Genomic DNA, 15,032 nt, shown 5'->3' with positions numbered 1-15,032 from the left:
TATCTATTCTTGTTTTCTGGGCTTTAAAGCTTGATATGTACTAAAGCTGGTTATTGAAGTACAATTTTAGAATCAATCTGAGGAAACATAACATGATGGAGATTGTTGTCCTCCTAGTTTTTCTGACTAACTTGCAGGATGAGAATAGATGTGCAGGCTCAACTGCAAAGTGTCCTTAGAAACCATTTTAAAATGTGAGCGTCTGTGGCCTATTATATATGTATAATGTGTGCACATTGTTCACTATCAGAAATGTCACGTATACTTTACATCTCCAGCTACTCAGCTCACCTCCTCTCAGTCCCTCTGCCCTCTGTCTCCTCTCGCTTCTCTCCGCTCCCCTCAGTGGCTCTCAACCTGTCATCCGTGCCCACCCTCTTGGGCCATAGTTACCTGCCTGTACTCACTTTTCCCCTCCCTCCCTCTCTTTCATGCTGTGCCTGAGCCCCCAGAGTTATAGTGCTTACTGTTACTTGTACTGTGCTGTTTCACCTTGTACTGTGCCATTGTTTGTCCTTGTACGGCGCTACGGATACTTTGTGGCGCCCTATAAATAAAAATTAATAATAATAATAATAATAATAATAATAATAATAATAATAATAATGTAGATTTGTATTCAGTTAATATGGTTTGCTGCTGCATGATCATTTTGTGTGTGCAGTGATTATATTCTATAACTGTATGACCTTATTTATGTGAAATTTATGACCTAAGCAGACTTGGGTTCCACTTTTTCATTTCCAAATTATGTGGATCCTACCCATGTTAGTGTATAGTGCTTCTAGGGATAATTAAAGCATAACTATAAAAACATAGGCAAGATCTGTGCACATGGGTGTGAGTGGACAACAACGAAGCACTTCCATATGTAACAGACAAGACTAAGTCATATAAATAAAACACCACGTCATTTCGCTGTTATCTGGCCTGTGAGATTACAACAGGAACATATCTCAGATCGTTGTTTGCATTCAGTTCATTCACGAATATTGACACAGCTTAAATCAACATATAACTGATAAGTGGTATTGTTATCATATTATAGCATTCTGTCATGGCAGACATATAACCTTTTATAATAGGCGTAACATGGTTTATTAAGCGACATCCAAAATATTTGATATTTTAGACAACTTTATTTAATGTGCAATTCATGTACCTGATATGTTATTGTTATAGTCACATATTTTTGATTGAAAGATGTAACTTTATTTTGCATAAAAAACAGACATAAGACATTACATTCAAGTGTTGTGTGTCATAGCGCCACTGAAAGTACAATACACTGTGAAACATAATCAAACATACTTTATAGTACAATACAAGACATATAGCACAAGATATGACATCCTACACTATACGTCAAGTACAGCACTATTCAGATCAGCCTGTGACAGTCCTGGTTAGACATCTTCTCCCTTTACAAAATGATGTGATTCCTGGCAATCAGCCCAAGCAATACCTATTTCCCGCAACCATCACTGCCATTAAATAATTCATAGTCACATTTAATAAATAGACCTCATTTTCCCCAAACGCACCCCCACATTCAATAGTCCCCAAACCACCCCATCTTAAATTGATAGTCCCCACTATTAAATTGCCTCACCATCACCCTACAAACAAAATAACACCCATTAATTAGCCACCACCTACCTCACACACACTACATTGCAACAAGCCCCTTGTGCCATCACACACACATTACTGTGCCCCTTCATCACAACTACACTGTGCCCCCTTATGCTCACACTACGCCCTCCATGCTGCTTTCCCCCTTCTATATTTCATTCTGTGCCTCACTCCCCCCCTTCTTTTTCACTCTGTGCCCCCCCCTTCTTTTTCATTCTGTGCCTCTCTTCCTCCCTTATTTTTCACTCTGTGCCTCTCTTCCCCCCTTCTTTTTCACTCTCTGCCTCTCTACGTCCCTTCTTTTTCACTCTGTGCCTCTCTAACCCCCTTCTTTTTCACTCTGTGCCTCTCTCCTCCCTTCTTTTTCACGGAGGGATGGCGGCGCTGCGATCACGTGAGTATGTAATTTTTTTTTCTTAACTGATCAGCTCCCCCCACGAACGAACGAGTCGGACCCACCCCTCCCACCCCCCCAGCGAAAAAAAATAAAACGTAATAAAAAAATGTGCAAAAAAAAATAGCAGTGGCCCTGGCATGGCCTGGCCCGGGTAAAATGTACCCGCTCCCCCCCCTCTCTTGGTGGCTCTGGTTGCAGCAATAAGGTACATGGAGGTGCTGGTACTGGATGAACACCACATAGTGAGTGAGGAGGTGCATGGATGTGTTGGCACTGTTTGAGCAGTGCATAGCGTGCAATAGGGTACGTTGATGTGCTGGCACTGGTTGAACAGCGCGTAGCATGTAATGAGGTACACGGATGTGTTAGCACTGTTTGAACAGTGCATAGCGTGCAATAAGGTACGTGGATGTGCTGGCACTGGTTGAACAGCGCGTAGCATATAATGAGGTACACGGATGTGTTGGCACTGTTTGAAACAGCGCATAGCGTGCAATAGAGAAATGGATACAATGGAGTAAATCGCAGTGATCCTGACATGGAGTCTATGATCCCCATCAAACTTCACCGGGGATTCCAACAAGAGGATATGGACTTTGTTCAGGAGGACCCAGGTCATGTCCCAGTGTAGTTAGTTCTCTCCTTGAAAGCAGCAGAGTACTTCGCTGGTATGAGGACTCTGCCAAAAACACTGTAAATGGAAGTACAGATATGGTTATGGTGCTTTTAGGGAGACTAGAGACAGAAGTTGAAGAAACATGAATAGTTACTACATTTTCTAGTATAGTTCTGCAGCCTTTAGTATCGCTATTGCACACAATTGATAGTCAGGCACTGAGGAGTGCACTAAGCAGGTTCCTATAGTGGCTGGTTGATTGGTGATTCGCTGTGTGTGTCATCAGTAGTGGAGGTTAGTATTAACACCTGAGAGAGGTGTTAAGTCATCTCCAGACTGAGACTAAGCTCAGCTGGGATCTGTTAAGGATTGTAATTGGGACGGCCAGCAATCAGTGGACTGCTGAGTGTAGGACCAGTTAAAACTGCTGATTCTGGCAAAGTGTCCTTAAACAGTTCACAAGTCACCAGACTTCCTGGATTGCCTCAAAAATGTGGGTGCCATTAAATAATCCATAAAATACCAAATGGTATTAAAGCCGTGTGTATGCTATCTCTAAGTTCATGTTCCAGGGCATCCAACAGTGTCTGTGCATAGAGGCAATCCCAAGATATATGCTGCAATGCTTCCCTGGTGACAATAAACCAAGGGTAGTGAACATATCTGAACAGGTTCTATTTATGTCTATTAGTTATCCTCTTAGAGGTCATGTTCTCCCAAACATGTTTTGCAGTTGCTGCAGGGAGCCCTGAAACAGACTCCATCATGTCCTTAACTCTGATGAGCTTGTGGTTAGTTTTTGGCTTCTCCAAGTTTAACTCCCTCAACATGTGCTCTGTGAACGTCAGATAATTTGATGAAGTTGTTTCAAATTAATAAAGATCGGTTTTAGGTGAAAATAAGCGAATTGTATGCTACGACACGGAAGGGCTAATTACGCAATTACACTAGCGAACACTTATAAATACATTTACACTTACATCTACATTTGTAAATAGTTCACTTTAATAAAGTTCCAGCACATAATCTTTATATATTTAAATGTAATAGATTTAACAGTTTACTATAATAATGTTAAAACCACTTTATTGATATCTAATGTTCAGGATATAGGAAATGTATCATGTTTAGTGTCATATTAATCCACTTTTTACCATCAGAAATCCCCCCACATTCAGCTAAGCGATCGCACCCTGCGTATGCTAGTTATGGATGATAAAAGATTAATGCTCAAAATGATATTGTGTTTGGAATACTAATAGGCTGGTTTGAACCAGTATTTCGGCAAGAGGGAATACACGTAGGAAACAGTTGAAGTGAGTTTCCCCCACCCTTGGAGAGCATTGTGTGAACTGACCTATGACCTACATTGTACTGAACTTTCCTAAATCCTGAACCAATGGTGAATGCTTTTACAATTTTCTTGTTTACTTTATGACATCATCACTGTTTTTATTTGCCACAAATTGTATATAAACCAGGCACTGTGACCATCATTCAGTCTACTTTGACTACAGGCTTCAGGACTGAATGGCTGTTTGCTGGATCCAGTGCGCTGCATATGAATCGGCTGTACTTTATTATTTTATTGTGATTTATTACATCTTGCTATTAAATCTCTTTTGTGCGTTGGAACCACATTGATCACAGCAGACAATTTTTATACGGTAGGGACCATACGAAAATTATCGCATTCCCTCACAAATTGTTCAACATCCAGGCATGGTGGGGATATCAGGTATCCCTTTCCTGTCTTTGAGGCACTCCTTGTACATAACTGACTGCTTTACTCTGTCCATATTAGGACCCCAGGTGAAGTGGAAGACTGCCTTTTGATGGTCTTTCAGACCACAGCAAGGGGTGGCCATGCTTGAGCCGTGTACTGTAGAACAGGAAGGATATCTTTGAACATCACCAGTGCTTTCCCTTTGATGGTAAGGACGCTGAGATTCCACAGTCCTATTTTCTGTCGAATTGACGTCAGTTTCTTCTCCCAACACTTCAGGACTGCTTTCTCTTTACCAAATCAGAGTCACAAATAAAATCTGACTTGATTGTGAAGGAGAATGATGACAGATGCTACTGCCCAAAGAGCATTGTCGCTGACTTCCCGTAGTCGACCTTTACCCCTGAAGCTCAGATGAACTTCTTGCAGATCTGGATGAATTCTGTCACCAAACCTTGATCAGTGCAGACGATATCGACTTCAAACATGTAGAGCAAGCACTTAGCTTTGTCGGTTGGGCCCCAGTGCAGTGATCCCTCTGATCTCTGGATTCTGTCTGATACACACATCAGTGAACTCCATATAAACAAAAAGAATAGGAGAAAGAGGGCAGAATTGTCTGACTTCAGAAAAGCAGGAATGGTTTAGTCTTCCAGCCGTTCACCGATACTGAGCAGTAAATGTCAAGGTACATAAGCTTAACATAAGAACAAAATATTTCTCCCAAACCAAATCTCTGCAATGTCCTACCCATAAATTCATAAGAAACATGATCAAAGGCCTTCTCCACCAGCACTTGACGATCCTTGATGTAGTGGACTGTGTCCCTGTGTAACCTTTAACTGGTTGGCTGGTAACTTGGTGAGGATGTAGTAGTCCATGTTCAAGAGAGAGAAGAGTCACCAATTTTTAAGACCTCATCTCTCCCATGTGTGCTTATGCAGAATTCTGCCCCCCACCATCATCTCTGCATACAATTCTAGCAGGTCCGGAGCAATGAGATACTACAATGCTACATAGAGCTCCTCTGAGAAAACATCAGGGCCCAGGGTCCTACCCAGCCTAAAGGATCTAGCAGCAGAGAGCGTTTCCTCTACGCCAGGGGAGCATCCATGGCTGCTTTAGCAGTAGGATGAATAGTGTTAGTGATACCTGACTGGAATTTTTCAGCTACATCACTGTCAGTTGTCTTCGGGAACGCTCAGTGCTCAGTGTCTGTTTCCTGGCTCTCCAGCAGCTCATCTACAATCTCCTCCATGGCCTCCCTCTGTAGAAGGGGGTGGTTCATAAGTTCCACCGCCAGCTTTTTGTAAAAGTCAGAGTTGGCTGCTGGACTTTCTAGCGCCTTCCTCTTCCTCCTTAATTATAGCACATATTTGTGAATTACTAATATATTAGTAAGTGACACAATGATTTTCCAGAGTGAGCTTGGTGACATACATTTTAGCTAATCGCTGTCCCCATAAATCTATGAGTTCCCAGTATCTGTAGGTAGTGAGTGTTCCTCCTATTTCTTTTAATAGGAGTTACTCTAACTTTTTGACGTAAATAGAATATAGGGCCTAATTTAGAGTTAGAAGAAAAGCAAGTAGAAATTTGAATTTGCAAATGCATTTATGTCTACATGCTGGGAAAATACTGTCTGCTTTTACATGTAACACAAGGACACAGGACAGCTTTGTTTCCAATGCAATTTTAGGGATGATCTAGAACACCACCCCTCCCAACTCCCTAAATATGTCTGCACATTTTAAATTTGCTGCCCGCAACATGGTTTTGCAAATTTGCTCCTTTTTTGCTTTTACTCCCATAAATAAAGCCCATAAGCTTTTATTACTTATTAATTTAATGAACAATAATATAACAAAATTTTCAGTATAATTAAATATATTATACAAGTTAACCTGTGCATGATACTCATGCATTCTAGTCAAATCAAGCTACTTAAGGTGTTAAAAAAGTTCTTGTCATGCATTTGGGGCTAGGCCAGGCCTCCTCAGGGGAAGAGCGTTACTTCCCGACGTAAGCGCCCTTTTTAACGTGGTTTTGTCCACATGTCACCACCTCATCATTCTTCTCCATCACCTCATCCTTCATCTTCATTGCCACATCCTTAATCTCCATCGTCTTACTGTTCTAAAACCTCTTGATACACAACGTTTCTGCTAAACACCTTATCGCTGTGCTCAACCAGTCTTCCTTGAAGGGCAGTATTCATAACCTGCACTTTCACATCACTGCTTCTCCGTACTCGTGAAAATGTGACATACAATTGTCCATGACCAAACACAGGCTCTGGTAAATAAATACCCACACGGTCAAGAGTTTGAGCCCTCAACTGGTAAATTTAGCCTTTACGACCCCTCCCACGGGGGGAAGGGGGGATGATGGAAGTTAACTGACTTCACTATTATAATTTTTTTGTCAAATAATGTCAGTATACCAGATTTCAGGTCAATTGGATGAGCCCTTTCTGAGAAAATAGTTTTTTACACCCAAACACACACACACACACACACACACACACACACACACTAACACATGCCGCTAGGCTTATATATATATTAGATATTATTCACTCTTCTATTCCTTATTGCTATGCAGCTGGTACCATATAGAATGTGAAATATAACGAGCGTGGGCTTTTTTTTCTCTGTTTTTGTCTCAAAATATTGCCTTATGTTGTCATAACAGCTGTCAATCAAGCCTATTAAAGGCACATTTGGGTGTGGCTCACAAGCCAACCCTTGCTAGATGTAAGCCCCTATACCTGGGAGGTGGAAGGTGAATGCATGTGATTTTAACTGCATTTTAATGATGTTTAAAGCATATGGGTCAGGACCTGCATATAATGATGTGCCCTTGAAGTGGGGATGCAGGCTTAAATGTTTTGAATGAATAGCTCATGTTTTTATTTTGCTAGATACATACAGATATGCAGTGTTAAAGATAAGTACTGACAACAAATGTCTTTTTTATTTGTGCTGAGCCTGTATAAAAGCAGTCAGGTTAGACATGCAGGGCCTGAGTCATTAAGGAGAGCAAAGCATAAAAAAGGAGTAACTTTGCACCTGGCAAAACCATGTTGCATTGGAGGGGGAGATAAATTTAAAATGTGGGGACAGATTTATAATTGGAGTAGGGCATGTCCTAGATCACCTTTAAATTTCAGTAAAAATAAAGCTATCGAGTATTTGTGTGCTAGATGAAAAAACAGTCAGTATTTAACTTATGTGCAAAATAATAAACTAATTTGCACCTCTTGCATTGTAACATGGTTTGTCCAAGAGAACATTTACTCCTTTTGTTTGCCTTACTTTCCTTAATGACTCAGGCCCGCAGTCTCTCAGAACTGGGGGGAGATTGGATGCCTCCTAACAGACTCTGCAAATGATGAGCAACTCTCTCTGTTTTATTTGTGTGTGAAACACAAGGTCCTTCACAGGAGAGAGGGTATTCCTGTGTGTTTAGTTAGTGTCAGACATTCAAGATATTTATTTTGAAGTTTTGTTTTTCTTTCTGTTTCATAAAACTGTCTGAAACCAGTTGCACTGAAAACCCTGGACTTGTGTGATTTTTCTACTGCTGTTCACTACCATCGACCCCAGGAGATGGTACCTGTTCCACTAACCAGGTCACAATATCTATACACATATTGGAATTCACTGGGAAGTTCCATGCTCATATAAAATGGCAATACTGCAAGTGCTTTTATACAGAGCATGGAACCCCAATGTGACTTTTCTATATCTCTTGTATTTCACAGTAAGCACTGTATTATTCTTTAAAATACATGATTACTAGTTTGTGACAAAAAGAAAAAAAATAGTATTCTATTTAAGCATTTTACATTCCCTGTTATTACATGATGTTTTGTTTTATTTACCTTTTTAGTTTAACTTTGTATTTTTTTATGACATAAAGTTAATATATTAGCCTGTCAAAACTGTTTTGGAGAAAATGTAGTGACAGGCTGCTGCATGGGGGAGTGGCTATAGTGAGGCTAGGACGGAGTATTGTCTGGATGAGGTAATGTAGAAACAGAGAGGAATGAAGCTGGGAAGTAACAGGTATTGTTCAAATAAATGCACGATCACCTGAGATATATATTTTTCACTTTCTGGCATTGATAAGGTATATTCTAAAATGATCATGTAGTGAAATATATTGTTATCTTTGATGACTAGTGATGCCAGAGAGTGACATCTGTGCCACGTCTTTTTAACAAAGATATCAACAGCATATTGCAAGTATGGTATGACAGTGGGTAATAAACAAAAGATATGAGTCCTTGCAACATCTGTGCTTGGAATTTCACATCAATTAAATCTTCTATTTGTCTTTTTCAAGTCCGATAATAGTGGTGATTCCTACACAGGACAGGACAAACTTAAAAAAAAAGTTTGTCAACCAGTTTGAAAGTAAATAGGCTATATTTTTATAGGATGTATTTTTATATTTCAATGAAAATACAGGGACATACGTAATTCTGCACAGATAGTTAATTTATCTTGCTTTTATTAATATGAGAGGTAGTTGCTAAATTTATTACAAGGCATATGCATACCTCCAGTCATTTCAGGTTTGTCACTCAGGACAGTGTTTTCATCGCATTGGGAACTAAGCCACATCCCCTGGGACATGCCTAGTGCTTCTGAAGCACCAAGTCACCCCAAAACCATCTCCCTTCCACCAAGAACTTCCCTGCATTGCATGGAGCGTTGAATGAGCTGGATGCACTTTCCTTACAGTCCCCTAAAATTGGGACTGCCCTACCTAAATAAGGAAAGTTGGGAGGTATACTTATGTAAAGTTAACATACCACCATTAATTTCCACTAAATGATTATTTACAAGGCTCATTTACTAACAGTGAAAACTTGCACATTGCCTTAGATTGGTGAATCCTAACTGTTGATCTGTTCAACTAGGTTACTGCACTGCTTGCACTCAGCGTAAAAACCCACTTTGGTAGGCACAAGTGTGCAAATGATGGAAGACGGTGGGCAGTATGTGGGCATTCTTCACTAAATATGAAGTAAGTGGTGTACTTAGCTTTGTGGAGCAGGGTAAAAACTAAATTTCATTTTGCAGATTGCAAGATTATTGAAATGTATTAGAGGAATAGAGAGGAAGCATTTTTGAATGTGCTCATTGCTTAGCAGAAGGACACACAGACCTTTACCACTCTACATAAGCACTTGATTTATAAGCTCTGAGATGTACTTACATACCATACATATATTTGGTATCCCTATTATTTGGAGAGCTTGATTCATTTTGGGGTCGTTTTCTGGGTATAATCTATTTAATGTTCTAGAAATCTCAATTGAGAGAGAATATTTAAACTATATCCAATTTATTAACATTAAAACATTCTAAGTTTGGCAGTTTTGTTGCCGTTTAATCAGAAGTTGTCATGTATAGTGAGACCACGAAACATGTAAAGTTATAATGTTACTTATAATCAGCTTAACACTTCTATTTCGCTGAATAGAAATTATCAGCTTTAGTATCCGGTGATCAGTGCTGTATGGAGCGAAGGCTGCAGTCAGAGGGACGTCTGGCAGACGTCAGAGAGAAGAGACTCGATTATGATGAATAACACTAACAGCTGTATATATTTTAATGTGCTACACTTTTTATACTATTGTATTTTTCAGCTCTTTGAAGTTGTGACCCTACTTCACCTAATGGATTTAATCTTTACAAATCTGGAGGTCTTTATCTACACAACTGTTCATGTAAGCATGTCTCTCATTCCTACATAGATGACCTTCTTTGCCACTGCTTATCTGTCACTAATGCGCTTCCTTGTCTTCAGCGATTATTCCTCTCAGCAATTACTCATCAGTTCCTACTAAGACCCTGGTCTCTTTCCTTGTCACTAGGTACATGTCTTTCACTCACTGATTTCCACGCTTACTTCACCACATCTAACCAGCCTCTCGCTCTCCTTCTGCCTCCTCTCAACTCTTTTGACCACAATCACTCTCCTCACAGCTCCAACTGTCTCTTCCCTCACTGTCCAACCATCACTCTCCTCACAGCTCCAACTGTCTCTTCCCTCACTGTCCAACCATCACTCTCCTCACAGCTCCAACTGTCTCTTCCCTCACTGTCCAACCATCACTCTCCTCACAGCTCCAACTGTCTCTTCCCTCACTGTCCAACTATCACTCTCCTCACATCTCCTACTGTCTCTTCCCTCACTGACCAACTATCACTCTCCTCACAGCTCCAACTGTCTCTTCCCTCACTGACCAACTATCACTCTCCTCACATCTCCTACTGTCTCTTCCCTCACTGTCCAACTATCACTCTCCTCACATCTCCTACTGTCTCTTCCCTCACTGTCCAACTATCACTCTCCTCACATCTCCTACTGTCTCTTCCCTCACTGTCCAACTATCACTCTCCTCACATCTCCTACTGTCTCTTCCCTCACTGACCAACTATCACTCTCCTCACATCTCCTACTGTCTCTTCCCTCACTGACCAACTATCACTCTCCTCACATCTCCTACTGTCTCTTCCCTCACTGACCAACTATCACTCTCCTCACATCTCCTACTGTCTCTTCCCTCACTGACCAACTATCACTCTCCTCACATCTCCTACTGTCTCTTCCCTCACTGACCAACTATCACTCTCCTCACATCTCCTACTGTCTCTTCCCTCACTGTCCAACTATCACTCTCCTCACATCTCCTACTGTCTCTTCCCTCACTGACCAACTATCACTCTCCTCACATCTCCTACTGTCTCTTCCCTCACTGACCAACTATCACTCTCCTCACATCTCCTACTGTCTCTTCCCTCACTGTCCAACTATCACTCTCCTCACATCTCCTACTGTCTCTTCCCTCACTGACCAACTATCACTCTCCTCACATCTCCTACTGTCTCTTCCCTCACTGACCAACTATCACTCTCCTCACATCTCCTACTGTCTCTTCCCTCACTGACCAACTATCACTCTCCTCACATCTCCTACTGTCTCTTCCCTCACTGACCAACTATCACTCTCCTCACATCTCCTACTGTCTCTTCCCTCACTGACCAACTATCACTCTCCTCACATCTCCTACTGCCTCTTCCCTCACATATGTGTTTGTTTGTGTATATGTATAAATATATATATAAATACACACACACGTGTTGCAGAAGTTGTTCCTTTGTATAACATGTCATGTTGATCTGGTGCTCTGGGATATCACATTGCTAATTGACATATATATGTAATAATTTACATGTTATACATGTTATATTGACATATATATATATATGTCAATATAACATGTATATTATTATAAATGTCAATTAGCAATGTTATACAAAGGAACAACTTCTGCAAGTCAAAATCTGACTGCATATTTATACAGTGAGTTATATGCTTTTGATCTTTCAAGCTGCTATCCAACAGACTGCTTTTGCAACGACACAACTCCAGGATAGTGATTCCTGCTGTAAAAAAGTGTGTAGATTAGCTGCATGAAAAAATACTTGTATGATAAAAGTATATAAATTAGGATTCAAAGCCTGATTGTGTAAGGTACCCAAAGTATGACTCCAATAAGCTTAATGGAACTTTAGTTGTTTAATCCTGTCACCCTCTCTCACCCATCCATGTCATAATGGTTTTTTCGAAAATCAGAAATTTAAATTTGAATATTAGATGTCACAGTTCAAGGAAATTGCTGGTACAGGTAAATCAGTGTGCACACAATGCTTTGGGAAAATAGCAGCCTTAAAGCTACAAGCTAATATTAGGGCAGAATATTGTCACTCACAGCATATTTCCCAGAGGCACATTTCAGATCCACTTTTGCAGAGGGAGGAGTTTATAATAGGTTCAGTGGAATGAAAAATGCCTCTTAGGGGTGTATTTACTAAAGTGCAGCTTTAAAAAATGGAGAAGTTGCCTTTAGCAACTCTAGCTGTCATTTTGTAGAATGTACTTGTGACTGAATCACTTATAAGTAATTTATGGTATAAAATTATTTAAAGGAAATAGCGCAGGGTGCTTATTTATATAATTGCAAATGCACTTCTTTTTGAAATTGTGTATATTTTGGTACAGGAAATCTTTATTTCTGAGACCAGGGAAGAAACTCGTTTGTTTTAACCTTGCAACATGAAATGCATGATTTCTGAGGTATATATCGGATACAATAAGCCTTTGTGGAGGAAGTCTTTTGTGTATCGTGATGTGGGGATATGACTTGTTTGGGGTTTTGTGACTTTATTTGGGAATGTGTTTTCTACTACTGTCTGAAGAGAGGACCCATGTTAATCTTTGTTAATTAGACCTTTTGATGTGTGAAGGTTCAGCACCTGAAGGCACAGGAAGGTTTAATTGGACGTGCTACTAGATTTCCTGCATCTAAAAACAAGATGCAGGAAATCACAGCAAGTGTTAGGATATCACAGATAAGTGTAAATATTGTTAGCTTTGCATTGCAAATCCATGTTTGGGTAAACAAATTGCATCCTGATTCTAAAAATAGCTCAGACCTCAGGGGGATGACTAACCCTTTGAGGCGGTGTCCAAACTTGTATAAAAAGCACTGTCTTGTATTGAAAATTGTTGTTCTTGTTCCATCTGACAGGTCACTGGTACCTTCAATCAGTGTGACTGCAAATAAACATCACTTGCTTCAAAGACCTCCTTGAAAACGTCTTCCATGCTGAAAATCCTGTGACCTACAGATAAGGCTCAAAATATAATCCGTTTCCGGCTGTCTGAGGTTTGGACCCAGCTTCCTAGCACCACCGCTCTGCCGGCTACCCAGCATCTCTGGCCAGTGTGATAGGCCAGGGGGGATCCATCCACAGCAAACCTGACCTATAGAAAGAGGTCAGGAGTACCAGCCCAGGTACACCAGTAACGGGGTACATTTGCAGCATCAGTTATCCAGAAGAAACCTGGTTCTGGATGCTGGTAAAGGAGTCCAGTGGTGGCAGCATTTGTAAGCCCCTACTACTGCGGTGAGAGGGCGCATTTGGGATAACGAAAGGGAACATGGCAAAGTAAGCTCAGCCGGTTCCCAGCAACAATAGATAGGCATAGGCGGTCCATCCTGCCACAGTACTAAATAAATGATTACTAGAATCTGATTGGTTGCTCTAGGCATCTTCACTTTTTCAAACTCGCAGTTTAGTAAATATACTCCTTAGTCTTAATTTCACTATTCTTGGAATAATTATTATAATATACGACATCTCTAAGGAATAAATAATCTAACACAGGAACAATATATTTGGGATCGCTGAACTGTTCTTTTGAGTTTATTTAAACATATATAGATAGAAGAACTTTGTGACATTCAGGATTATGCTACAATTTGAGCACACCATTTGGATGAGTAGGCAACAATGTAAATGACAGATTTGACCATTTACAGATAGTCAATTATCAGTTATATAGTGAGGCCATCAGAATGCTAATTTTTACAATGCAGAGGACATGGTAAAAATCTGCATATTTTACAATGCAAAAGATGCAGATTGGGAACCGGAAAGGAGGTCAAAATAATTGGTTGCAGTTCACCCCCTATATCCCTAATATGCACACACCATATTTAGACCTTAGGGAATCGGTCAGGAACAACCATTTAATGATCTCCATACTGAAAGCTGATTCTGAAGGCATATGAGTTTCTGTGACATCACTAGTACTGCCCTTTCGCCAATACACACAGTGTATTTCTGCAAAGCCAGTCTGCCAAACTCAGTAACTGATTAGTAAGCGAAGCCCCTCCCTCCTGACATGTGCCTGTGTGACGTTAGTCTATAGAATTATACTTCAGCAGTATTATTATTATTATTAATTTTTATTTATAGGGCGCCACTAGGTATCCGTAGCGCCGTACAGGGACAGACAGAAACACGGTACAGGGTGAGACAGCACGGAACAGTTAACAAAAAGCACAGTAACTCGGAAGCTCAAAGTACAGCTAGATGAAAGGTGAAAGCCCCCTGGGGGTAGAAAGAGGAGTAGAAGGGCCTCACGGAAGAGACAAGGAGCTGGAGAGCAGAGTTATGGTGGTGGAGAACAGGAGGAGAGGAGGCCCTGCTCGAAGGAGCGTACAATCTAAGGGGAGGGTAGGACGGACAGAGACGCAAGGGTAGGAGGAAAGGGGGAGAGTGGAGGCAGAGACAGAGAGAGGGGGAGAGGAGAGCGATGAAGAGGGAGGTAGGAGGGGGACAGGAAGGAGGGCAGGAGAGGGAGTATGGCAAATACCCATGTGCCCGATTTGGAAATAGTTAACACAATCTATATGTATTTATTTGGTCAACTGTGGGATATTTCCTGTATGTTATTTGCCAAAACTTCTTGTTGGAGATGGGCTGTTTTTTTGCTAAGTATGGGAGAAAAGAGATTTTGTTTCACAGGGTGAGATTATTAAAATGAACTAACAGGCCAGAAAGGGTACATTTACAGGGGAGTTCCCTGCATTGTGCAGCAAAAAGGACATGAATTATCCGCCACTTCGAAGGACATGTCCCATCCTAAATCTATATTTGGGGGTATTTTCTACCTTCCAGTTGACCTCCTACTGGAAAGACCATTTCTAGGCAGACTTTAACCAACTTATTAAAACCTTCAGATACAAGTGACACATGTAGTAAAGATGATGTCTCCTGATTCACATT

At 40.7% G+C, this 15,032-nt stretch overlaps 1 long non-coding RNA gene across 1 annotated transcript; it reads left to right on the top strand.

The window, feature by feature from the left end:
* The first annotated feature begins 9,191 nt into the window (after nt 1–9,191).
* Nucleotides 9,192–14,431, top strand: LOC142140249 (uncharacterized). Its single transcript, XR_012688356.1, has 3 exons — nt 9,192–9,411; nt 10,037–10,117; nt 12,986–14,431. It is a non-coding gene; the product is annotated as an uncharacterized LOC142140249 (long non-coding RNA).
* Nucleotides 14,432–15,032: the final 601 nt, after the last annotated feature.

Source organism: Mixophyes fleayi, chromosome 2 (assembly GCF_038048845.1).
Source record: "Mixophyes fleayi isolate aMixFle1 chromosome 2, aMixFle1.hap1, whole genome shotgun sequence".
Classification (NCBI taxonomy): domain Eukaryota; kingdom Metazoa; phylum Chordata; class Amphibia; order Anura; family Limnodynastidae; genus Mixophyes; species Mixophyes fleayi.
Note: the sequence above shows the minus strand (reverse complement) of the source record. Positions and strands in the feature narration are given on the sequence as shown.